Source organism: Condylostylus longicornis, unplaced genomic scaffold (genome assembly GCF_029603195.1).
Source record: "Condylostylus longicornis isolate FDR11 unplaced genomic scaffold, ASM2960319v2 ptg000083l, whole genome shotgun sequence".
NCBI classification, from domain to species: domain Eukaryota; kingdom Metazoa; phylum Arthropoda; class Insecta; order Diptera; family Dolichopodidae; genus Condylostylus; species Condylostylus longicornis.
Window position 1 is genome coordinate 2,069,874 of NW_026578051.1, and position 26,550 is coordinate 2,096,423.

At 24.8% G+C, this 26,550-nt stretch overlaps 1 protein-coding gene across 3 annotated transcripts in view; it reads left to right on the forward strand.

Moving 5' to 3' along the window:
* LOC129613396 (uncharacterized) overlaps positions 1-26,550 on the forward strand; it is a 93,240-nt gene that overhangs the window by 11,522 nt on the left and 55,168 nt on the right. For all 3 annotated transcript variants that reach the window (XM_055527435.1, XM_055527434.1, XM_055527436.1), the window contains exon 2: positions 11,207-11,283. The gene's annotated coding sequence lies outside the window, so the exon portion shown is untranslated. The remainder of the gene's footprint in view (positions 1-11,206; positions 11,284-26,550) is intronic.

Consider the following 26,550-nt stretch of genomic DNA (forward strand, 5'->3'; position numbering starts at 1 on the left):
ATTTTCAAATTTTATTTGTTGAAAATATCTTCCTTTATTAATAATAATTTAAGTAAAAAGTAAATGTCATAAATGACAGTTCAAAAATTGAATGTTGTTTGACGTCAAGAACTCAACTATAATAATACATGATTTTATATGATATTTTATTAAGTATAACAATTTCAAAAATATTAATGAAATATTACAATTAAATATTTATTTGTGAAAAATAAAATAAGTTTTTATATTTATGTATATCTACCCTCGAGGATTTGAACTTGTGCCTCTTAAACTTATAAATTGTTCTAGTTGCAGTAATATGAAAGAACTTTGCAAAATTCAATAATTTTCACTTGTTATAGTTTTTCAGTTCTGTTATTCCGATTCTTAAATTTTTTTTATTTTTATATTTTATTTTCAATTAAATTTCTTAATTATATTTAATTTCTTGTATTAAGTATAAAACCTACAAACGAAATACTTAATTTATTTTTTAAGAATTTCTTAATGAGTTTATTGTAAAATTGAAGAAATTCGTTCAAATTATCTAAAAATTGCTTTTATACGGCAATTCCTTTTGCGGCAACAATTTATTTTGCTTTAATTTTTTTCTTATCTCTTTATTACTCATGTGTCCCTTCATCACTTTTTTTTTGTATTCTTTGCTTCATCTTTAGTTTATGTACATTTTTTTTTAGCTCTTTACTACAAAACTGTTATATTGTGAAAGTAAGCAAAAGAAACATCTGAAAGGCAAAATACAAAAAAAAATATCCTTTCTTTATCCTTTTTTTTTCTTTATTTTTTTTTTGTTATCATTTTGATTTTTTTTTATATTTTTTAACTTTTTTTTTTTATTTTACAACAAAACTATAACCATGTTTTGTGTTTCCCTGTTATTCCTGTACATGATATGGAAATATTCCTGTACCTAAATCAATAAAATAAAAAACAAGTAACAGAAAAAGAAGATAAAGAAGAAAACACTGGCAACATTTTTAAATTTATACATACATACATCCATACATACATAGCAATAATGACATGCAATGCAATGCAGCAGTAGCATAGCATAATTTTTTTTTTTTATTTGTATTCTTTCCTTTTAACATTGGGATATGCAATAGCAAGTAAAGCAATGCACAAAACTAACATAATTATAATAAAACAACATCATTTCAAGCAGTAAAGCAAGAACAAGAATAAATAAATTGAAAAATAAAAAAATGTTCTTTCTTTCTCTCTATTTGCTGTTTCTCCCGTCTTTGCCTTCTTCTCTTTTTTCATCTCTACAAACTACACAACATAATATTTAATTCTCTTTCCTTCATAATGTTGTAGTTGTCTTCTTAGTCTCTTAGCTTATTTAAAATATGTCTTTGTTCTTTGTGTTGTATGTTGTGTGTTTCTTTGTCCATAAAATATAAAATTTTTATATACATATATATATGTATATACTTATATACTCTCGAATCTATAGATTTGAATATATATATTAATGTACTTGCATATAGATATACATACATTATGCATAATTTTACATTATATACATACACACATATTTTTTTATGAAAATTTTATGTACAAAGAAGTTGGTAATAAAGTAAAAAGAAGACAATATTTTTTGGTGTTGCTGTACATTTTATTTATGTTGCTATTTTTTTTTTGTTCTTCTCTTTATTTTTTCATTTTTATTATTATGATTTTTATGATTTTCTTAAATTCTTGCTGAAAACCTAAAACCAAATTTGAAGAACAAAAAAAAAAGGCAGAAAAATTTTTTCTTCTGTTTTTAACTTTATATCCTTGGCAAAATATTTATTTTCACCCCCTTTTCTAAAGAGAAAACACACAAACACTTGTACAAATGCATAATCTCTCGTCACAAGTTTTTTTTCTTATTGTTATTTATTTTACTTTTTGTTTTTTCTTTAACTATTATTTAATACAAGAAATAGGCAAAAATAAAGGAGCAACAACAGCACTACTGCCACTCACTAAAAGAAAAAAATATTTTTTTTTTTATTAAATAACAACAATAATAGCAATACAAGAACAACAACGTGGTTGGCTGTATTACTCGTATTGTATGAGTTGTATATATGCCATGCAACAAAAAAAAAAACAAGCAAAACAGTAGAAGATGAGAGAAGTGTAGATATTATAAGAGTTATGTAAGGTAGAATAAAAAGTAAAAAAATTAAAAAACAAAATTTTCATAATATCCCAGCATGGATGGATTTGATATTAGATGGCGGGATTAAATTATATAAAATTATTTATTTTGTGAATATGTTATGTATAATTATATGTACAAATGTGTTTGTGTATGTAAAATAGATTTTATTAAGGGTTTTTTGTTGTTTTGTTGTTGCTATTGTAAATGTTGCATCATTTTCACCAATTTATGTACATATATATTTATGTTGTTGGTGTTGTTGTAATATTTCTTTATCCTATTTATATTATATTATCTTTTTGGCGGAAGTTAAGCGTTATTTACTTTTATTATTATATACTTTGTATATGTATACATAAACAAATGTGATATATTGTAAAAAAATTTAACTGAAATTGTAATAAAAGTTAAATTATTTATTGAGAAAAAATTTTTTATGATACAATGTGGTATATATATACAGGAATTCTTTGTTGTCAAATTAAGGATTACCAATTTAATATAAACAAAAAAAATCACAAAAGATTTAAGAATTTACTTTTCAGCAATATAAATAGTTAAAATCGCATTGCTCCTTTTACTCCCAGACAAGCCAGTTTTTGTCGAAACTTGGCTTGCATGCCTAGCTGTTGCATCTTGCAGCACCACGTCACAGACACATAGGCTAGTAAGGGCCGTGTATATAGCCACAGTCGTACCCTCGGACTAATGCCCCAAGTTTTACTAACAAAACTCCTACACGACCACAAGGTCGTCATTAATTTTTTAATGACTCTCTACATCATATATGGTTACCCCCAGATATTTAATCTCCCTGTAGTACGCAATGCGCAAACTGAGACTCGTCACCAAATAGACTGAGACTCGTTAATTATTCCCTGCTCCTATACGCTTTGTGAAGGCAACCAATGTGCTCTTACTAGGATTTATATTTAGCCACAAGCCTGTGCACAATTCCTCTACAAAATACATACTATAAGTAACTTTCTGAAACCAAAATCAAAAAAAACAAAACTATTTTTTTTACAAAAATCGGATTTTCAAAAAATTCGGGTGCTTTCGGAAAATACTTCGTAAAATTGACGTCAATATGTCGATTGTAATAGGGTAGGCTTGGCCTCATTCTGATTGAGGGAGTTAATTTTTTTTGCTCCTTGAAATTAAAATTTTTGCTCCTGAAAGTTATCAAATTAAATTTGTGCTTCCGTTTACAAATTAGTGATTTAAATTCAATTTGTCTTGGGAGTACTGTTATGGATATCTAGGATTCAATACTAATTTATTTGTACATATGGTAACCTTTATTATATTAAAATATTATCTATATGCACATATACATATATATCAGTATAACAATATAATAATATATTTATAAGTACTTACTAATAAATTACATTATCTTTGTTATCTTATTGGTATACATATATATTTTATGTTGCTGTTATACTATTATCATTGTTTATAATATTATATTACTGTTATATTGCTTTCATTATTATTTATTATACTGTTACTTATTATTTAGAGCAAGCAGCAGAGTTAAGTAATTTTTTAGGGCAAACAGTTAACAAAAATATTTTATTTTTATGTATTTTATGGTTTTTTTTTTCTCTCCTTTTATTTTTTTGTTTTTTATATGAAATTACATGAAACAAAGAAGTTAAAATTACCAGGAAAACAAAAATGAAAAATTTATTTCTTCCCACAAAGAATTTTTGTGTTTCTGTTTTTTTTTTTTTTGTTATACTTAACTGTTTTCCTCATCATCATTTTGGGTGACAAATTCATTTAACCATAATAACCGTAGTTACTTTATATATTTATGTATGAACGCATACAATGTATGGAAGTTATAGATTTTTTTTTTGTATTTTTTGGTATTTAAATGCAGGTTTATTGTTTATTATAACTATTTATTACTTATTTTACTTATCAACGTCAATATTTTCTACTCGGGAATTATTTTTGATTTTAGATTAAATTTTTTTTTTTTTTTGTATTGAAAAATATTAAAACATAGCTCGAGGGGAGTAACAATTATTAAGTACATATTTGTATTGTCCTTAAAATTGAATTCAGTAATCAGTACTTTATTATAGCAGGAGGAGGGAGAGAGAGAGAGAGAGAGAGAGAGAGTGATTGTAATGTTGATGTAATGTTGATGCGTTTAGAAACAAAAAAAAGTAAGAGAAGGGAAGAAAAATTAAAAATAATGAGTGTTTTTTTTGTAATTTATAAAAAGAAGGGGTTAAAATGTAAGAATAACCATATATAACAAAAACAAAAACAAAAAAAAAATTATTGTTAATTGAGAGAAGATTTGCCATGGAAAATTTAATTTCTCTTTGTTTTGGTTTTTTGCTATTTTTGCTCTTTAAAAAATAATTGAATTGGTAAATTTTTTTTTGCTTTAAATACGTGTACGTGTACGTATACGTAAAGTACTTGTGTTGTATATAAAAAAATTTATTGTATTGTAATGGTAAAAAGTTTGATAATAATTTTGTTTTGAAAGGATATTTTAACTTTTTTTAAAGGATTATGGGAATTAAAAAATTTTACATTTAACTTTGTTTTTAACAATAATTTCATTTTGAATTTTTTTTTCTCTTTTTTTTTTTTAATTTTTATTCAAATTTAAATTATACAATATTTTTTAATTGTATACCAAATACATATAGTTAAAATAGGAATTGAAAAATTATGGGTTCAGGTGTTTTCTTTGTGTCGAAATCTAAATTTATTACATTTTTAATAAAATGATGAACAAACGAACTTGATAATGAGGGTAGTTTGTTCCTTCCAGTTGATCTCAATTAATTCCAAAATATGTTATGACAGACGGAGTGTTCATTGTATTATATGTAATATAGGCATATAATATGTGTATGTTTGCATAAATTATGTACATATGTATATTTAAATATTATGTAACTATCACATATACAATTTTATGTGTAATTGAACAGTGTTATGCGAAACAAAGAAAATAATTTGAAATATTTAAATGATTTGGTAATTGGAATAATTTTTTTTTTTTTATTTATTATAAATGGTGGAAATTAATTTTTCATGTAAGAATATATAATAATAGTAATTTATTTTTATTGTTTTTGTTAGGAACTCCTGAATTATTATTAAGCGTTTAGCTAATAGGATAATTGAAGCATATAAGCACACATATGTGAAAATTTGCAATTATTGTTAAGTAGTTATTTAGGATTTTATTTTAAAAATTACTTATGCAAGATTGTTACATAAGGAGTAATTAAGTAATATTTGCAATTTAAAAATATTAATATAAAAATACTTAATCTATAAAATTTTGAATTAAAATTTTTGATAATATCAATTCTGGTTCCAGAATTAAATGTTTAGGAAAAATTATATGAAAATTACAGCCAGGTTCTGTTATTAAAATTTTTATTACTTAACCAATGTTGAAGGCAATTTGTATATTTTCGAACATTTTCTATTTTAAACCCCAATTTTTTTTTTAAATAACTACATGTAGTATATATATATAGAGAGAAACCAATTAAATGCAGTTAACGTTAATATTACACAATATGAAAATAATTATGCATATTGTATTATCTGCATCTCAATTTCTGAATAAAATCAATTCCAAAGTTTCTATAACATATAGACTATTAACAGAAGTATGAGTAAATTTTAAGGACAAACCTATAAAGAGACAACATAAATCATTAAATTCTAAAACTAAATGAACATTTAAAATTTAAAATCACCCCATATTATTCTTGCAATATTTTATTGTGCAAATATTTTTTTTTTTTTTTTTCAAAAACCTTAAATTCAACAATTTGTATTTTATAAATTGAACAAATACACATAACATACGGTTGTAGATTCAACAATTTGATTTACTTGTCTTAAAGGAATAACAAAAAAAAAAAAAAAGATGGGGTAGTTTTAAATTTTTATAGCAACAAGTTTCTTACTTACTTACTCAATTTATTATTTTAATAAATTGAGTAAATTTGTACTAATTGAAATGTTAAAATTTTTTAAGGTTAAATTAAATTCACCATAATAATTACGTATAATATGAGTACTTTGTTTCTCTTTTAAAAAATTTAAGAAAATAAAGAGAATTTTTACTGTCCTCAAGGTATAATTGAGAGGTATTTTTTTTCAATTGAGCAATATTTTGCGTTTACTGAATCAGCTGTCTAATATTGGGATTTTAATTGTCCAATAATTTATTTAGATTAATTGCCGATCATACGAGTACAATGTGTATTATTTAATTTTTAATGTAATTTTAAAATTTATATATGTAAATTAATTCGGTTGAATTTGATTGAATGAAGGTGTAACGAATGCGAAGGTCTATTTTTAAAATGTATGATAATCTTGCATAAATAATTTATTTTTAACCGTATGCACTCACAAATTTTTTTTTAAATTTCTTAAAACAAAAAATTATATGTTTTCCAAATGTTTTTTTTTTTTTGAGGTTTATTTATTTTTTTGCAAATGTTTAGTATTTTTCACTTTTTTAATTATACAAATATTTATTTTAAAGTGAATTTTTTACTTATTTCTGCTTTCGTAAACTTGACTATATTAAAAACTTAGTAATTTTATTCTACACAATTATCAGTTTTTTTACCAATATGAAGTAAAATATAAAAATAGATTTTGAAATGAAAATTTTATATTTAAAAAAAAAAATTTTTAGAAATTTGATTATCGAATTTTTTAATATTTATTATAATATTATTGTGTATATACAACTTTAATATATATATATATATATACACAAGTGTGTATGTTAATAATTAAGTAACACAAAACAAAATTGATAAATTTCTAAATATAGAACTATGAACATCAAAATAATAAAGCATGAGAGATTATAGACTAATTTTTGCTAGACAATAAACTTTTTTAATTTTCTGCATGGAAAATTATTGTTTACGAAATTAAATAAATTTATACGTACATACATATAAATATTTAACGTATAAACGTATGTGATTTAAAATTACGGCTGCTATAATGCTTAAGAAAGAAAATTCGAAAAGAAAAATTAATAAGTAAATAATTTTCTTTTTTAATATAGAATCATATAGAAATTTCTTATTTTCTTAAGAAAATCAGCTGAATTTTGTTTTTTTTTTAAATAATAATAAAATATGCATGTACAAAAAATAAATAAAAAATAATCCATAATGACCATAAAAAAATTGTATATAAATTTTAAGATTTTTGTTCCATATATTTTTTTAAGATTATTTTGAAATTAATTTTAGTACTTAATGTTGAGTTGTGTAGCAATATTTATTATGCAATATTTTCAGTCCAATAGGCGATTCAAATTTTAATGCGTAATAGGTTTATTCAACAATTTCAAGAATTTGGTATATTAAGAATTAATTTATGCATATATGTATATGTATATATACATCTGATACCTAATTTTGATAAAACTACCGAAAATTTTATTTGATTGCAATTTTTAGTTTCCGATTCCGAATAACAATATAACTTACTGATAACACCAATTTTGTTGTGTACTTTATGATATGTTATCATCATTAAACGACAGGAAGTGTATATGGAACCGAAAGTATAGTCAGTAATTTAAATATTTGATAACACATTTCCTTTAACCCCATTTGAAATACCAGAATTTCTGATGAAAATTTTTTTCCTTGATAACAAATTTCCTTTAACCCCATTTGAAATACCAGAATTTCTGATGAAAATTTTTTTCCTTCAGCCCCATTTGAAATAAAAAATTTCGTAATAAAAAATATTTTTAAAAAAATAGTTTTTCAAAGATGAGAAAAATTATATAATAAGTACTTATATAATTATCAAATTGTTCGAAATTGTGAGCATTACGTAACATAGTAATTGTGGTGAACTGTGGTGAATTAACTTTTGATAAGAAATAATTTTTATAATTAGGCGAAAACACACATTTTTGACATTTAATTTTGAGTTTTTGAGCGTACATAATGTAATTTTAAATTTGACATATTGTATTTGGTGTTGGTGTTTTGTAAACATAATTAATTCTTAAAACTTTTTATTAAAATTGAATTTAGTCTTGTTTTTTTTTTTATTATTATTGATTTTAATTGTTATTTTTATGTGTTTTCGAATGCGTCCATCAATTCGAGATATTGAATTATTTATTGACAAATAAAATAATGTGGCTTTATTCTTAAACTCAGGCAAAGGTGTATTAAGTAAATGTCATTTCTGATTTTTAAAAGATTTTGTCTACCTTTGAAAAATCGAAATTATTTTAGAGTTTTTTTTTCCTATTTTTATTATAAAGGATTCTGAATTCTATTCATTATTCTATTGAATTTTTATTCAAAAATTTATTATCCATGAGAGAATTTGTAATTTATTATTATTATGTTGTATTTTATCCCTAATTTTTAAATAAATACTTTAACATATACCCAAATTTATCTATACATTCCTTTCAAATTCCATACAATATTTGTTTTATATTTTTATAAAACAACATTACGATAGTTTATACTTTTGATATTGTATTGGTTATAGAATTTCAAAAAATACAATAATTAAAATAAGAATTTTTGAGGTTAGAAATTAACAATCGATTTAAACAAAATTTTTTTTTTTCGTACAATGACAATCTCAAGAACAAAGGCAAAAATAAAAGTCAAACAATAACTACCAAAAAATATAAATATTCTTAGGTATATATAAAAAAAAATAAAATTATTTGTCAATAAAAAAAAAAAAAGGAAAGAGACAAAAAAAAGGGCAAATTATTTGCCACATTCATTAATATTCGTTCAGTTACCGCCTCTCTTACTCTTCTTATTTTCATATCTAATTCTAATGTTTTTGACATTTCGACCCTTTTCAAAAATAAAAACTATATTTTTTTTTTTCATTTGACAACTTATTTCGACATTAATAGTTCTCATACATATGTGTAAAGGATATGGTTATTTTTAGAAAATTATTAATGATTAGCAAACATTTAAAAATTATATACATATATGGAAGTACTTATGCTACAGTTGCAAAATGCATTCTTTAACTTAAAATACATAATAGATTTTTAGATTATTGAAAGGCATTGCCATATACATACAAAAATATTTATAAAATAATATTGGTAAATTTTGTAAACCTCCAATATTGGTGCTTATACATATATATTTCGTACGCTGCAACATGCGCTTTGTCAAACCTGGGTGCTTTTTATTAGGACAACAATATTAATAATCTCTTTATATTTAAAACAATTAGATTAGCTTCAATTGTAAGGGTTCAATAAGCGGTCACTATTACTGTAGTGTAAAAGGCTTACACCATGTTGAACATAACGGTTCTTCTCCAAAACAGGTTTTCAATATTTCTTTAATAAATCTTCATATATTATACATAATTTTTTTATTGTTTTTATTACAAAGGCGAAACTGTCGAGGAGAGAGGGAGAGGGAAGAAGGCGTGATAATTTTTACAAATGCAATAAAAACTTACTTAGCATAAAAAATGAAAGAGCTGCTACGTTCTGCTACGACTGAAATTTATTGTTACTATTAAAATTTATGATTTTTTTAGGCGGCAACTCTATAAGTTAATCGAATTTATTATTTTTGTTTTTTTTTACTCTTTTGTTTTGTTTAAAATTTATTGAATTTAATGTAATATTATGCTTTAACACCCTGTGTAATAAATCGATTTTGTTACGGTATTCAGAATTTATTTATTTTGTTTTTTTTCTGTTATCTTTATTATAATATCATTTGACAATTTACCCCTATAAACAGCCATAATTTTAATGCAATATTTTATTTAAAAATTGTGCACCCTATTTAACATACATCCAATTGCTTATATGTATATATATATATATAAGTAATATATATTGAAGGCAATGTCTGTCTACTACTAGTTGTAATTGAAATAAAAGATTACCCACTTTTTTGATTTTGTAACAAAGTGATACTTTTAATTATGATGACAAAAATATCAAAGATATAGGCAGGAAAAGAATTTTAAAATAAAAATGTAGATAAAGGTATACGATACATATATAGGTATAGGAATCATCATCAGAAATCATCATTATTATATCAACTATAATAACACAATAATAATGTTTTGTTATTCAGATTCAAAAGAAATGAAGGCAAAAGGAATTAAAATTAATGAAATTGATAACAAAACAGAGAAGAAAAGTTAAAATTCTAGTGAAGTGAATTACTTTCATTACGCGGCGGCGTCGTTCTCGTTGTCGTCATCATACTCATATATAATGTTGCCCCATCCTCTCTAAAAATTTGTTCCGGTTTTAACAAAGGATTTTATAAATATTCATCCATACAAAATCCATATAAAAATTTTTAATTCAACTTGTGATTGAATTCTCTGAATAGAGTTAACCATATAAACACAAAAGTGTCTGAAGAGAAATTAAAATTGAATTTAATAGAGGGTAAAGGAAAAGCAAAACATTGTTTTTTTTTTCCTGGTTAGAGGGTGAGAGTTTTTAAAGTTCTTTGTCCGAATTTTACAGAAAATTTCATTTCTTTTTTTTTTTTTTTTTTGTTATTTATATTTTTGATTTCACTGATTAAGGTTATGATTTACATGTTGAATTTATATAAAGAGATTATAAGCGAAATTGGATTTCTGTTAAAAATGGACTTATCGGTAAATGAGCTCATAACCTAATTATCTTTAATTTTATGTTTAAAGATTTTGTATGAAATGACATTTTGATGTAATAATGACAATTTTTTTGTTTTTTTTTGTAATTCGGTCTCCGTTGACCTGCTGGAGAAAATCTATTAAAAAAAAACAGTATTGCAACTTTCGGTTGCTTTATTATAGAGTCTAGAATACAGTGTGTGAAAAATTTTTTTTCATTTGGAAATTCAAGATTAAATTAAGAAGAAAAAAATTATTTTGTGAAAAAATTCACTAATTTTTATTTATATTAAGACTGACTAAATTTTTTACAATGAACGCAAGTTTTTAATTCTAATGTTAATTTTTATGTTTTTCTTTTAGAAAATGTATAGTTTTTCTGGTTTACTTTGGAATATCCTTTGGAGATATGAGAAAATTCGAACATACTTATAAATGAGGTAAGAAATTTATTTAATATAATTTTATATTAGTTATTAAAATTTTATAATTTTTTTATTAATTTATGTTAAAAAATTTTATGTTTACACATGACACTTAACTTTCATGCGATTGAATTCGCGATTGCATTTATGACTACAAGAGATTATGTTAATTAAAATTGCTCTGTAATAGAACTAAAAAAGATGAAGTGGCACCCAAAATCTGGTGTCATAAAATTTAATGATAGTGACAGCTGATAAAATTTAGTGACAGTGGCAGCTGATTTACTTATTATCTATGTATATATAGGTAACTACGGCAGGCTAATCACCTACCTACTTAAAACTCTATGACGCAATGAAATTAGGGTATGATTATCTATGATATCATGCACTAGCCTTATGCTCCTTCTAGGAGTGAAAAAAAAAAAAATCTATAAGTATAATTGAGGTTATAATATGAAACTGGAAAAAAAATTTTATGACGCAAATTTTGACAGTAAATATTTTGCAGTATTACCAATAAATTTTTTGTTCTTTTGAATATTGACATTTGTTCTATTATAATTAATTTGTACTTTTTACTATTTTTTATAAAAAAACTCAAGAAACAAACAAGTTTCGAGTCGTTATAAGTAGATTCGAAAGTTCCTTTGAAAATACAATAATTAAAAGATAGTCAGAGCAAGTACTGCATGGTCAGTATTAAAAAAAAGAGGCTCGCAGCTGAGAGTAATTTTAAAGCTATTCCGCCTTCCAAAACTACTACGGAGTGTTAAGAGGGATTGACTACAAAAAGAGAAAAGGCTACTTTTTGAAGCGGTTTCTTGTACACTATAATTATTTATGTATAATAGAATTTATAGAAATTACACTAAACCTGTCTTTGATTGACATCTATTCATTAGCATGTACATATATCTCATATATATGTATGTACATACATACATACATGAATATATTTATTTAAATTTGAAGATTTCTCGATTATCTTAAACCATCTTAAAAACTGAATTTAAAATGGACATTATTTTTATAAATATTTTGGTTCTTTCTATTGTATTTCTTCCTAATTAAATTGAAAGTAAGCACATGTAAACGCTTAATAAAGGAAAAAAACGTGAAAAAATAAAGAAATTTTGAACATAGATAAATTATTTTTAATATCTGTCTCTTTCTTCCTTATTCTACTTAATGCTTATTCCAAACAACTGACACCATCTTTAATGAAACGATAAAACTAACAAAAAAAAAACAAAATAAAGAAAGAAAACGAAACTTTCTGTTTTTTGTTTTTCTTTTTCTAATCAAAGCTTTTATTATGATTCATGCATATCATCTTTTTCTTTTGTAGTACGACGAGTTTTTTCTCTTTTATTCTTATTATTGCTTTTATTGTTGGATTTGAATTTACAACACAACACAGAACACAGGTTGAAGCTTCGATTTAGAATGGAAAATTGAAGATTTAAGAATTGATAGGTTCCCCAATTTTCTTATGTTGTTTGTGTTTAAGTTTCGTGTAAGGTTTTTTTTTTAATTTTGCGTTTTGTTTTTATTTTTCTTTTACCTCTTTTTTTTTAACTTTTTATTCTTGTTTTTTTAATGTTTTGTTAATATTTTGTTCTTGTTAATTGTATTGTTATTTCTCTTTCTTACTAACTACTGAAATAAAGAACAAAAAAAAAAGTATTGTAACCACCACTGTACTAATGCACAACAATATCAGCAAAATGCTATACGTTTAGTACATAATATATGAAAAAGACTTACCGCCTTACTTTATTAATTAGTTGCAATGGCGACATACTATTCAATAATCAATTGTTGAAAATCAATTATGTGCGTATTTATATTTTACATTCAAACATTCATGAAAGATATTTCGTTCTTCGTAGAACTAGGAATAAATAATAAGCCTTATTTTGATTTTCGCGTCACTAACGTGGCATTTGTCCGTTGTCACATCATTTGGAATGTGGTATTCAAGTGGTCGTGTGATGGGAGTGCGAGAAATCGACAAGTTAACTTTTCAAGTGAAATATAAACATTTTAAAAATAAATTGCGACGAGTTCTGTCAGCTGGTTCCACTTGACTTTATATTCTTTGCAAGTATTTATGCAGCTATTTTCTGCGAATTTTAGACCTGTTGCTATAAAGGCGTTTTCTCTAATAAAATTTCCGATCTATGCAAATTGTTTTCTTATGGTTTTTTTTTTATGATTTCATTTAAATTATTTTCTTTTAAGATTGCCGTTTTGGTGAATCTAGTTTGCTTGTCATTTGCTAAATACTTTTCGACAAAAAACCTCACTGCACTAAGCCGTATGTCACATCAGAACGACCACTGGAATCTGATCCATTGTTATACTAACAGATTTTATTTCGGCGTCGATGAGAAATCTTCACCCACAATTCTTACAATTACTTGATGCTGACTGACTTCGCCGATCGTCAGCGAAATGTTTTGATAACCCGTTCGTTAATACAAAAAAAGTGTCGTTCCATTATTTAGAAAATAAATTTAGAGTGGAAACATTTTCCCAAACGTATATTTCTTAACAATCTGTGATGTATAAGCGAATATAAATTTTTTTTAATATCTGAATATTTTTCCTTTTTAAATTTTTCGCTTAAATTACATAATTTTGGCATTTCGAATTCAATGAAGCCATTAAAAATTTTTAAGCTAGCTATAATATGTAGTAGAATGTTTTCAAATTTAATATAAAATTTAGCCCTCTATTACTTTTAGGTTATCTAACCTAATTTACATAACGGCAACTCAATTATTATAATCTTTAACATATACAATTCATACATGTATAAAAAACAAGTGTAAACCGCGGTTTAGATTTCGCTTAATTCGTTCTTTCGTTCATTCGTTTATTTCTTATTTATTTATTTTTTTTTTTTATTATGTTATTATGATTATTTCGTTTTTAAATAATAACAATAATAATAACGATATTAGTTATACATATACATAGGTATTTTGTTTTTGTAACAAAAAAAAAAACTAAACTTTGTGGTCTGTCTGGTCATATACAGTCATAGTCATAGTCAGTCAGTCAGTCAGTCAAAAGAGATAAGAGAATGTGGTTTAATAAAATATACAATAATTATTGTTATTACGAACTACGTTTGAATTTTTCTTTATATTTAAAGTGAACAACACGTTTATGAAATAGTTTTTAAAATAAAAATCAAATTGTTAATTTTTTAATAAAAAAAAAATAATTAATTAAATTTGTTAAAGAAAAACGCGAGCGAGAAGAGAACGTTTATTTATTTGATTGAGAAAGAATACAAAATTATGTTTGGAAAAATGTTAAAAATTAAGAGAAAAAGATTTAAATGTTTTTAATAAAAATAATAAAAAAAATATTAAAATGTGAGTAATTTTTAAATAAATTATTTAAAATAATTTAAAATGAGTGTGAGTTTTGTGATTTTCTGAAATTTTGATCAAATTTTATTTCTTTAATCATATACATATTATTAAAGAGAATTAAAATTTGTGCAAGTAAGAAAAGTTTTAAAATTAAATAATTTACATGGAATACCTACACATTTAAAGAATTATGAAAAATTTAAACAATTAATCAGGGTAAGAGTTTCATATTCGTAATATTCTACGAAAAAGTGCAGTAATTGTAAAATTCTAATTGAATTTAATATTAATATTTGCTTGTATTTCCTGAAATTGTTGTCAATATTTTAATTTTGTTCGTGAATAATTTTAATTTTAAGACTGGAATACAAATATTTTCTTTTATTATGAAATTTTCTCTCAAACTTTATCATTATTGGGATTTGGCACTTAAATCCTGCATATTTGATATAATCGAATTACTGTAGGAGTTATTGTGTCAGTATCACTGTGATTTGCACGTCGGAGATCCATTCAATTTAATAACAGAAACACAATTTTTGTTTAATAAATAAATGATTGTTGATGAAGCCTAATGTGGAAATTCGTTTGTGATTTCTTTATAAGATCTTAAGTGTTAAAATTATGTTCTATTAAAATTCTCATATTTATAAACACACTTTATTTTTCTCTTTTGTTCGTTCTCGGTAAACAAATCCTTTGAAACGTACTTTGTTTTGGGCATTTAGACACTTTATTTCTGATCAGCATTTTCCAATTAATTTGGCCTCCTCCGTGTTACGGATATAGTTCATTGTTAGTTATTATTCTGGCCACATATTATTTTCAAGCACCTGTTCATGTCTGTGTCTTATTTATATATATGTGTTTGTGAAACAGCCTTACTTGAATCTTAGAGAAGTACTTATTTTACACATGAATTGAATATTCTGATTTTAGTGCTCCTTGTTCAAACTGAAATGACTTTCATATGGGCTATAACCGGCCAAAGGCCTTCCTTACTCTCGACAACTCTGGTCTATGTCTTGTTTCACGTGCTTAGGTTAAATATTTATTGTTTAATAATCTCTGTAATAGTCCCAAACATAAATATTGGTAAAATTAAACGCGATTAATATATGGATTTAATTTTTTTATTATACCTTTTTTTTTAGAGATTTTTCTGTTCTTTGTAGTTTTTAAGAAATGCCATAATTCAAAATGACTGCATTTTTTTTTTCGTTCTTGTTTTAGTAATAAAATTGTAAAATTTAAATTTTTTTATTATCTATTTTGTATTCCTATTTTTTTTTATTAAACCATACTTTGCTACTGAGTTTAAAATATTTTATTTAAAAAATTAATGCTGATATGACCGCTGTCAAGAAGACATAGAATAATAGTTAATAATTAAAAAAAAAAAAACAAGTGGTAAATCGGTTTCCATTTAATCAGCTCTCTGTTTTTATAAATGTATGTACATATTGTTTTTTTTTTACGACGTGATGAATTGGTTTTGTACTAAAAAAAAAATTTACAAAAGAATAAAACCAGGAAAGTGTGTAAATGAAATATGATACGAAAATTTTGTGATATAGATTATAAAACTTGATAATCTGGCAACGTTGATTTTTTTCTTTCAAAAGAGAAACATTAATATAATAACACCTGTTTTCAATTTTGATGGCTGATCGGATCTCAAATTGTATTTTTATCGTTTATTTATGAATGGTTACTGCGTTTATTGTTCTGTTGACCAAACAATGTTTTAATTAACGCATCGTGTTTTTGTTGTCTATACTCTTTTTTAAAACAGAGTTTTGTTCTATTTTAAAATTTTTCTATTTAAGAAATTTTAATTATGTTTTATTTTAAAATATTTGAAGATTTAAAAGATTAATTGTATAATATATCATTTTGGGGACATTTTGATTCTGTTAAGAGAGATTTTGTAAAAACTTAAAAAACATTTTGTTAAATTAAATTTAAGGTTGTAGTTGTGTCAGATAAACATATAAACATATTTATTGAACTCTACACGTAAAATATCCGAATAAATTCAATCAATACTTAGAGTTTGACCGAAAATTGGGACAATGTGGGGACCGTTTGTGTAGATATTTCCATAATAAAGATGAGACGACTGAACATATTCTCTGTTTTCGCGAAGCATTCACCAAGAAGTGATTGCTTCACCTAGCTCTTAGTGAGACGTTAATTTCATAATTTACATTATGAAAGATCTTGACAGACATCCAAGCGCTTTGGTTCTTTTTAGGCGTAAGTTTTAAAAAATTTGCTTCAATCCCTCTAATTATTTTATTTTTAAATTTTTATTAAATTACTTATCAAATTTCAGTATTCTTCATGTACAATTCTAAATTAGACTTAATTCTACATTGAATTTTTAGAAAAAATTTTCACCACAGCAATTTAATTGAAAGCTTTACTTCAGTAATATACTTAAATTTTTTTTTTTTTTCACCAAAAATTTTCGACATTTTAATTCATTCATAAGAAAACCACAATAACAAAATCTTTAAATATTTTGATTTTAAAATTGCTGATTACCACTTTGCTGACTTAATACAATTTTTTTTTTTTTGTTTATGAATAAATTGCAAATACATACATTTATAAAAATTTCATTTAAATGTGTAAGTAAAAATTATAGTTTGTTTGTTTGTCTTTCTAAAATTTAAATTTCATAGTTATATGGAATTATAATAAAAAAAATAAAATACCCAAAAAACAATTTAATAACAACAAGATTCTCAAGGTTGCTGAACGTTGCCGGTTTTTTTAATAGTTCAATAACCTCAAAATGTTGATTACTTCAAAGTAAAAAAAAAAAAAAAAAACAGCGATATATGCTCTTTACTTAATAATGGCGATGGCGGTAATGCATAAATCTTAATTTTTTCTTGAGACATGAAAATTTTTAAAAGTTTGTAATAATTATTTTCGGCAATTGATTCTAGAAAATATGACTTACATATAATTTGAGAGCAAGAGAACAAAACAGAACAAAATCAAAAAAAAAATGTTGAATGATGATGTGAAGATCAATGTGGGAAGTAGCCATTTTTTATGCTTGTTAGTTAGGCCTGTGTCGAAATCGTGATATAAAAATTCTTGAATAAGAAAAACTTTTTTTTTTGTGAATCAAATAAGAAAATATGAAAATGAGGTCATTTCATTCAGTAGGCCCACTTTATATTTTTTTTTTGTTTGTGTAATTGTTGGGGGTTTTTGCTGTTTCAATTTTTTTTTTTGTTAATTTTATCAATCATTTTACGATTATCAATTTTTTTTTTTTGGTTTTTTAATTCTCTGTTACACTTTTACATGTACAGGTTTTTTTTGTAAGCTATTAAAAGGTAAATTGGTAATTGAAGTTAACTTGAAATAAAGTTGGGTCAAACCAATGGTTTGTATTGTAGCACTTTTCCCTTCAACAAGTGAAAATTCTGCTTTTAAATACAGTCTATGTATACCTATCAAACTATTAAAATTATTTTCATTCATATACAAAACTATTTCTAGAATTGCATATATTTAGGATGACGCATATATGCAGTGTTTGAAATAAAGCAAAAATTAAATTAAAATGGGGTTAACATAATGCTCGATTTTAAGGGTTAATTGTGTGAGTTAAGAAAAATAATTATATTTTTTAATTTCATGGAATTTACCGTTAGCTTTTTGCGTTTATAAAAATTTGGAAAAGCTTGCGGTTTCGGAAATATAAGGAGTCAAAAATTCAAATTTTACGAATTTCAAGAGGTGATAACTTGAGAGCGGGTGGAGATGGAAAAAAAATTTCTTCTAACGAAATGAACTATTTGTTAATGTCTAAAAGCTCCTAAAATTTCAAGCTTCTACAGGCTGGGGTCTAGAAGAAAAACGAAATCAAAAATTTGGAAAAAAAGGACTTTAGATAACGGTAAATTTGAACGGCCATTTTGTTTTTCTAAAGTTTAACTATAGTATATCGCGCTAGGGGAAGCAAGCCACTGCCTTTCTGCGTTTGCAAAATTTCAAAAATGCTTATGGTTTCATTGCAACAAATATTTAAAAAAGGCCATTTTTAGGGTTTTGGGGGGGTATAACTTCTAGAGGGGGGGAGATAGATAAAAATTTTGTTCTACGGAAATAAGTTTCTAGTGAAGATCTATGTACGTATGAAATTTCAGCTTTCTATCTTAAAGGGTGTAGAAGTTTTGTAAACAAAAAAAGTGTCCACGGACGGACGGACGGACGGACGGACGGACAGAGTGAAACTAATAAGCACTTTTTTCAAAAATTTTTTTGGAAAAGTGCTAAAAAAAACTAGTAATTCTAGAATTTTTCATAATTTATTTACATTGTTCTTTAATTTTTGAAAGTGATTTCATTAATTTTGCGTGGTATGGTTTGTCGATGATCTATTTAAGAGTTCAGTATGTGAACGTTGATATTTGCTACTTGCATTTATATTGCAATAAAATTATATAAGAGATAATAGATGACAGACGACTGTTAAAATTATAATAAAATTATGAGAGACGCTTTTTTACGTACTTACTTAATAAAGGCGTCTTTCATAATTAAAAAAATGACACTGATAATTCCAATCGAAAAGAAGTAAGTGACACTACCCTCTATTCAAGGTATAAATTCTTCTGTTCAAGTTTTAATTTTTTTATTTAAATAGAATGAGTGCTTTAAATTTTCGATATTTAAAATTGCAAAATTGCGTTTTTGCGTTGGTCACTCGTTAAAAATTCATTCGTATGGCAGGAATATTAAATTGTCTTTCAAATAAAATGATGATGTCAGGAATATTTTTAAACAAAAATTGGTTATAAATATCATAATTCTCAAGTTAATGAACTGAATAAATATGTGTATTATAATTTTTAAGTGAATTTAAATATTAAATTTCTAATTTAATAATAGACATCAAGCAATAAATAAAATTAATACAATAAAAACGCGCTCGTTAAGTGTTGATGACTATTGACGATGAATTTTTTTAACTATAAATTGAATAATTATGTAAAATTTTTGACACATTTTCATTTTGTATGTGGTGAAAATTTTGAATTTCAATACAATTTATATTTTCATGGTGATATTTTCTTTAATGGTTATATTTATTAAATTAATAAATATTTAAAAATATTCTTTATATTTTATCAATCAAAATTATTTGATTTACCTAAATTTTTTTCTAAAATCAATAGATTTACTCTCACCTGTTAAAATAAATCAGCAAACAGATAAAAAGAGAAACAAAATCTTGAAAGTGTAAATGTCACCTTCACCAAATTCACATTTATTTTAGTGTCTGTATTGTGCGTTAATTGCTATAGTGTGCGTGGTGCGTGATTTTTTTTGCTAATTTTTTACTCAAATATTTAGACAATGAATCGTTGTTACTAGATCAAATTGAATACGCATTTTTTTTTACCAATTAGTTATAGCGCTTTAATAAAGTGGTTAGATCATAACTTGACTATTTTGGCTATATTTTTTGAAGCTTTTATTCAGATTTTATATATGTATAGCAATCATATGATTTAAACTGAGAAAAATTTTTGAATTTGGAAAAGTGGTATGTGAATAATAAAATTAATTTTAGAGTAATGAGAGTTAATTTTGATTTTTTGTTTTTTTTTGCTTATTTGTGATTCTTGATGTGTGAAAGCTACTATTCAAAAATCTCAATGATTTAAATAATAAAAAGGTTAAGTAGTTAAGAAAATTCAAGGTTAGTTAAAAATTATTGTTAAAAGAAAGTGAAAATTGTTAGTTTGGTTAGAAATGGTAAAAAATCATTAAAGTAATGTGAATTCAAATTTATTAGAGTATTGTGTTAAAATGAATTTATTTCGTTCAGTAGATAGGATCTATGGGTATGTCTGTGAATCTTCGCAAATATACGAATCACATATGGGAAGAAGATCATTGTGAAACGCGACTAACAAATTGAGTGCAAAGCTAGATTTACGTAAAAACAATGACCGCCATCTTATACGGTGATGAAAGAGCATACAATATGTTGTATACTAGGTTTTTAATATAGAATAACCTATTTGTACCGATATTACACGCAGGAGGTAAAAATTTTGAATGTCATCCCTGTTCGTAATTAAGCGAATGACAGAAGATATTCACTCGGCCCCCCCAAAAAGATCGATTTAGTTCACATGAGGTTAGAAATTTTGGGATACATCGATTTCATAACTGGCCCGTTTATCTGAGTACACGAAGGTTCGTGTTAACTTGATCAAAGTTAACCTAACGGTTTTGGATTTGTTTTTTTAGCGAAATTTTAAATTATATTTGCATTTTTAAACACCTGCACTCATCTCTTATAGGATTAATAATGAATTAAAAGTTTAAATGAGAAAAATTGAGTTTATAAGTTGTTTATCTGGTTTTTGTTTTTCGTTTTCATTTTTCGAACGGCATTTCCGATTCAAAAACATCAACTGAGCTTGAATATTGGGCAACATAAAATTTATATTTTGTGTTTTATTCTCTTCTTATTTTTTCGTTAAGGACCATTTGAGAGAATCCAGATAAAAAAATTTTATGCTGTTTTTTTTTTTACTCCTATGCGTTATCGTTTTATGCTTTTATTGAAACCTGTATACGATGACTGTATGCCCGTTGGATGCAATCATCATTATTTGTTTTTATGTTTTTTTTTTTGTTTTATTTAGCCTTTTTTCGGAATACAAGCAAATATTTCCTTTATGAGTCATGAATCTAAGGTAAAAAAACGAAAATTATTATTGGACAAATGGTTTATTTAAGAGAAAAAAAAAAGAAGGAAAACATGAAGAAAAAAATCACCAGACTTTTGTTTTAGTACAACAAGTATTTTGTTAGTAAATTTTTATTTATTTTGAACTTGGAAGCGTCTCATATTTTATGGTAAAAAGAAAAAAACAAAAATCATATGACTTCAATTTTAGAATATTTATTCAATTTTATGCTAGGTATGGCGCAAGACGCCAAAAAAATTTTGTTTATATTATTGTTCTTGTTGTCAGATAATACGGCTTAGCTTAAGAGTAAAGCGCAAGAATTATTCAAAAAAGACATAAGTGATATTGTTTGTAGGTATACCATTTTTTCATCCGTAATATTAAGCCTAATAAAATTGACAAGCATCGTTATATTATACTTGAATGGAAGTTTAAGTTATGTTTGAAATTTTAGGTAAAAAGAGAATTTTTTTTAAAAAACCTTCTAATGTATTTTCTTCTGAAAATACATGATTTCTTCTAATGTACTTAACAAAATATAAAAAATGATGTATGCTTAGGTAGATTACCATAACAAAAATTTTAAATTGAGTGTTTCAATATTAAATTACATGTATAACTATTTTTTAATTCAGAATTTTCGTTCAAATGCATTCTAGGTTCTTGCACAATAATAAACGCTTATATTCAATAATATTTGGGTAGTATAAAAGATGTGTTTTACTTTTGAGTTCACTGGTAAATAGCATTGTATTAGATCACTGCGATGAGTTAAAATTTTTGGATGGAACCAGTTTTCGAAGTTCTATAACTTCCAAAGTACGGAGAGGCTTCAAATTAATTTCTTATCTTATCAATTTCTCATCAGAGCTCATATTCATGTGGCTATATTCGCCAGTATTCGTCTCCTAGTGGAAATTATATGAATTATGCAGTAATAGTTGTTTAATGTTTATATGCTACGTATATGTAAATAATATTTAATTTTTTCCGTACTGCGACTGCTTATTACTTTAAGAGTTATAGCTTCCGTGGAATTTGGGAAATTACAACAACTGAATTTCATTATAATGTTCTTTTATTTATAATGCACTATTTATATTTTAATTATAATGCCCTTTAATTTTCAAAACAATTGTCAAAAAATAAAAATTTTAAAATTAACTTCAACTTAGCTGCACTGTGACTACTTTCACAAAGAAGAATATTTAACGTAGAGAATATCAGATAATTTTATATACATTAAAAAAAGAGAAAATTGAGTTGTACAATTGGGATATATACTACAAAGAGAGAATTGAATTGTGTATATGACAAGTGAGTTGCTATGTAAGTAGGTAAATTTAATTTTCATAATTAAGTCAAATTCAAGAAGGTATGCAAAGATTTAAGAAAGCGTATTGCAATAATATGAAGACTAAGCCAGGGGTGAAAAACCTTTTGTGAGAAAAATTTTAACAGAGTCGCATTTATATATTTTTTACAGTTTATAAAATAGTTTAGTGAAATAGTTGTTCTTGTGTCAAAATTCATGTACTTGTACTATGATGTGGCGTACTTATATAAACGGACATCTATGTTAAATAATTATAACTAAATCATAACATTCACTTTATTAAATCATAATCTACTTATATAACTAATCTACTGTTTTTAAATTTTAAATTATTTTCACATAATTTTCCGTTCCATTTTTAATCACCATATGATTTTTGTTTTTTTTTTTTTTTTTAATTTCTTAAAAATAATAGAATAAATTAATTTTTATTTTTATTCCTTCTATAATATTTCATAATTATTATCTACTATCTTATAAGGTGTAAATCTATATCATTATTAAAGTTTTAGAAAAATGAAAATGTCAATGCACTTTTCGAGAATCAAAAAAGCAAAATAAAAAGTTATGTTTTTTTTTTATAACTAAATCTAAATAAGGACCTGTCAGTAGTATTAATATTTACATAACTATTATAAAATTTTTTATTATTACCATTTTTCTTCAGAAACATATACAAATATACTAAGTCTAAATAATGGAATAAAACAAAAAAAAAAAAAATTCAAAAAAAACAAAGACTAGAAGTCTCTTAATAAAACATCACTTTCTAAGAAAAATTTATTACTTTACTTTTACTTTACCATATTTTAAAAATACAATATTACCAAATATAAATAATACAAACATTTATAACAAAAGCTATTATCATAATATAAAATGAAAGGGTTTCCCTCTAAAAACGAAAAACAAAAAAAAAACTTTTCTAACTGAATATCCTATGATGCATTTGAATATAGCGGTATATTTAGATTCGAGAATCGGAGAAAAATAATAAAAGTTAGCACCATTTTAATTCCCGATAAATGATGGTGATCAATGATCAGAAAATATACGGATCTCGTTTATAACTCTTCTTTATTCTATTTTTGATTGTAGTTTTCTTTGCATTTTATTGTTCTTTCTGTATTTTACAATCCCTCAATTTTGTCTATTTTGTTTTTAAGAGTTAACATACATACATATCTATATATATATATATATATATATATTATGCATGTATACTTTCAATAATGCGTATGAAATTTAATATTCTCGATAAAAAAAAACCCAAACGAGCAAAATATAAATTAATACTGGAAAAAAAAATTAAAATGTTAAAAAGGAAAAAGTATAATACAAATAAAGTGTTGTTCAGTATTAAATATCTATTTTCACATCAAAATTACAGTAATAGCGGATATTTATACATAATGACATTTCAATGACATCGAAATTTCACTAAAACTACATTATTATGCAATTCAGCAATTGGCAATTATAAGCTGAATACATTAGTGGATGCGGTAATTGTATAATTCTGATATTAGAGAAATTTAAAATGTATGTAAAAATAATTTGAAACAAAAAAACAAACCATTTTGAATTCAAAATTGTAGTGATATATGTACCATATTAGCATGTAACATATTAGCTAATCAGAGCTCCTGCGAGATTATTGGGGATCAGAAGCAATTTAAGAAGATTATAGGGTTGAGTAAGAACGAGAATTCTCACCGGAATCTTGTTGGGACACTGCAGGCTTAGGGGGCGTCTTAATATGTTGGCTCTGGAAAATGAGGATACTTGCTGATTCTCTAGGAAGTATAAAGAGATCCGTGCTCACCTTTTGGGAAAGTGCAATGGTCTCGCTCGAAAGGAAAAAGATGCTCACACGATGTTTGACTTGCGGTTTCCGGGCCCCACAGGGTGCTAGAATTCATCGGGAGACTGAATTTCAAGCGTATGTTATATAGCATGTTCCACGCTCAAAGGAGGGAGGGGTCATAATGGATTTATATACGCGGTCGGTAGCACACTTACTCTGGTTGTACAAATCTACAATCTAATATATTAATTATATAAAAAAATTCAGCAATTATCATATACAAGCTGAATTCGGCATTAACAAGGTATTTCTAGAATTTTTAGGTAAACATTAACTATAGGATTGTTTTTAACTATGGAATGAGCTTTGCGTTTCGCAACAATTTTGTATAATCCTAATTGATTAACCCTCCCCGTAGATATTGAAATTACTTAGAAAAAAGTTGTTACACAGAATATTATACAAAAAAGAAAATCATTGTTCTTTTTAAAAAAGAAACAACAAAAACGGCAAGAAAGAAAAACCAATGTAAAAAAAAAAGAATCAAGCCTATAACACCATCCACTTAATACAAAAAAAAAAAAAGAAAATACAAAACAAAACAGAAAACGCATAAAAAAGAATAAATACAGAAAAACAACGGCTTCAGTTTTTTTTTTTTATATTTTCTTCTAATTTTCTCCATTCTAAAATCCCCCTATTTATAAAAGAAAACAAAAAAAAAAGTTATACTTTACCAACTTCTCTCTATACAAAAAAAAAAAAGGAAAAACAAACCAAATTAAAAAATAAAAATCAGATGAAAAAAAAAATTATCATTCACTTTCGAAGTCACCCAATCTTTTCTTCGACAAGAAAAGTTCTTTTAATATAAAACCACCATCACCATCCACATTACTAAATACATGCCCATACTAATAAGTAACATAATGTGTTGCCGCTGTTACATTCATTCCATGCACAGCCTATGTATTTTTTTACATACAACTAAATGTACAGGTTACTAACCAACTTCAGCATCGCATCCATTATAAAACAACATCGATGCATCTTTTAATATTATCATTATTATTATACTATTATTATCATCATTATCAATATTACAATCAATATCATTATTATAATCATTTCTATCGTAGAAAGAAGAAGAAGAAGAAAAGGAAAAACAATAATAATAATAAAAACATAAAAAATAACACACCTGGTTTAATTTTTACAAAAATTGTCTAGAATTATAGACGCCGATCATATCAAAAAAAAGAAAAATAAAAAAGAAAGAGAAAAATAATAGTTAAACTACTATAAAAATTGGAAAAACACTAAATGCATTTACATAGCTTTCATTAGAGTTACCAAATTATTTAAATTCGCACAATATACGAACATATATGGTAACAATTAATTTTGTTTACTCTTATCCTCCGAAATTATTCAAAAAAAATAAAAATTTTTTTAAACATTAAATTCCCGACTGATCTGAATGTTTTCAAAAATTGCATATTTTTAGGTGTATATTAATAATAAAATTTCCAGTGTTTGAAATAAGAAATCCTCAATGATTAACAAATGCTCTCATTGAAAATTAAACGTAAATGCTCTTCTTAATAATTATTTATGGTAATATATTGTACACGTTTTGTTAATTTTTGCCGACTTGTCAAATTTTCACTTAAGTGAATTTTAAATTTGAACAAGCTATAAGTCAAAATTTTAGTTTTTATATTTTAAAACAATTCAAATCATAAAAATTTGAAATATGACTAAGTATAAGTATAAGACGGGTTTAAATTGAAAATTTTAATGAAAAGTATGTCAAAATTTATGTCAATTATGTCAGTAGCAAACTGGATCTCAATGAGCAATACTTGCTCAAATTAGAAAAATTTATGGATTTTCATGTGCTATATAATCCATTTAATCTACCAATCAAATGGTTTATGGAGCCCTAATTTATAATTTTAAGTTGACCAATGGCAATGATAAAAATTATCTGCGGTCGGCAATCTT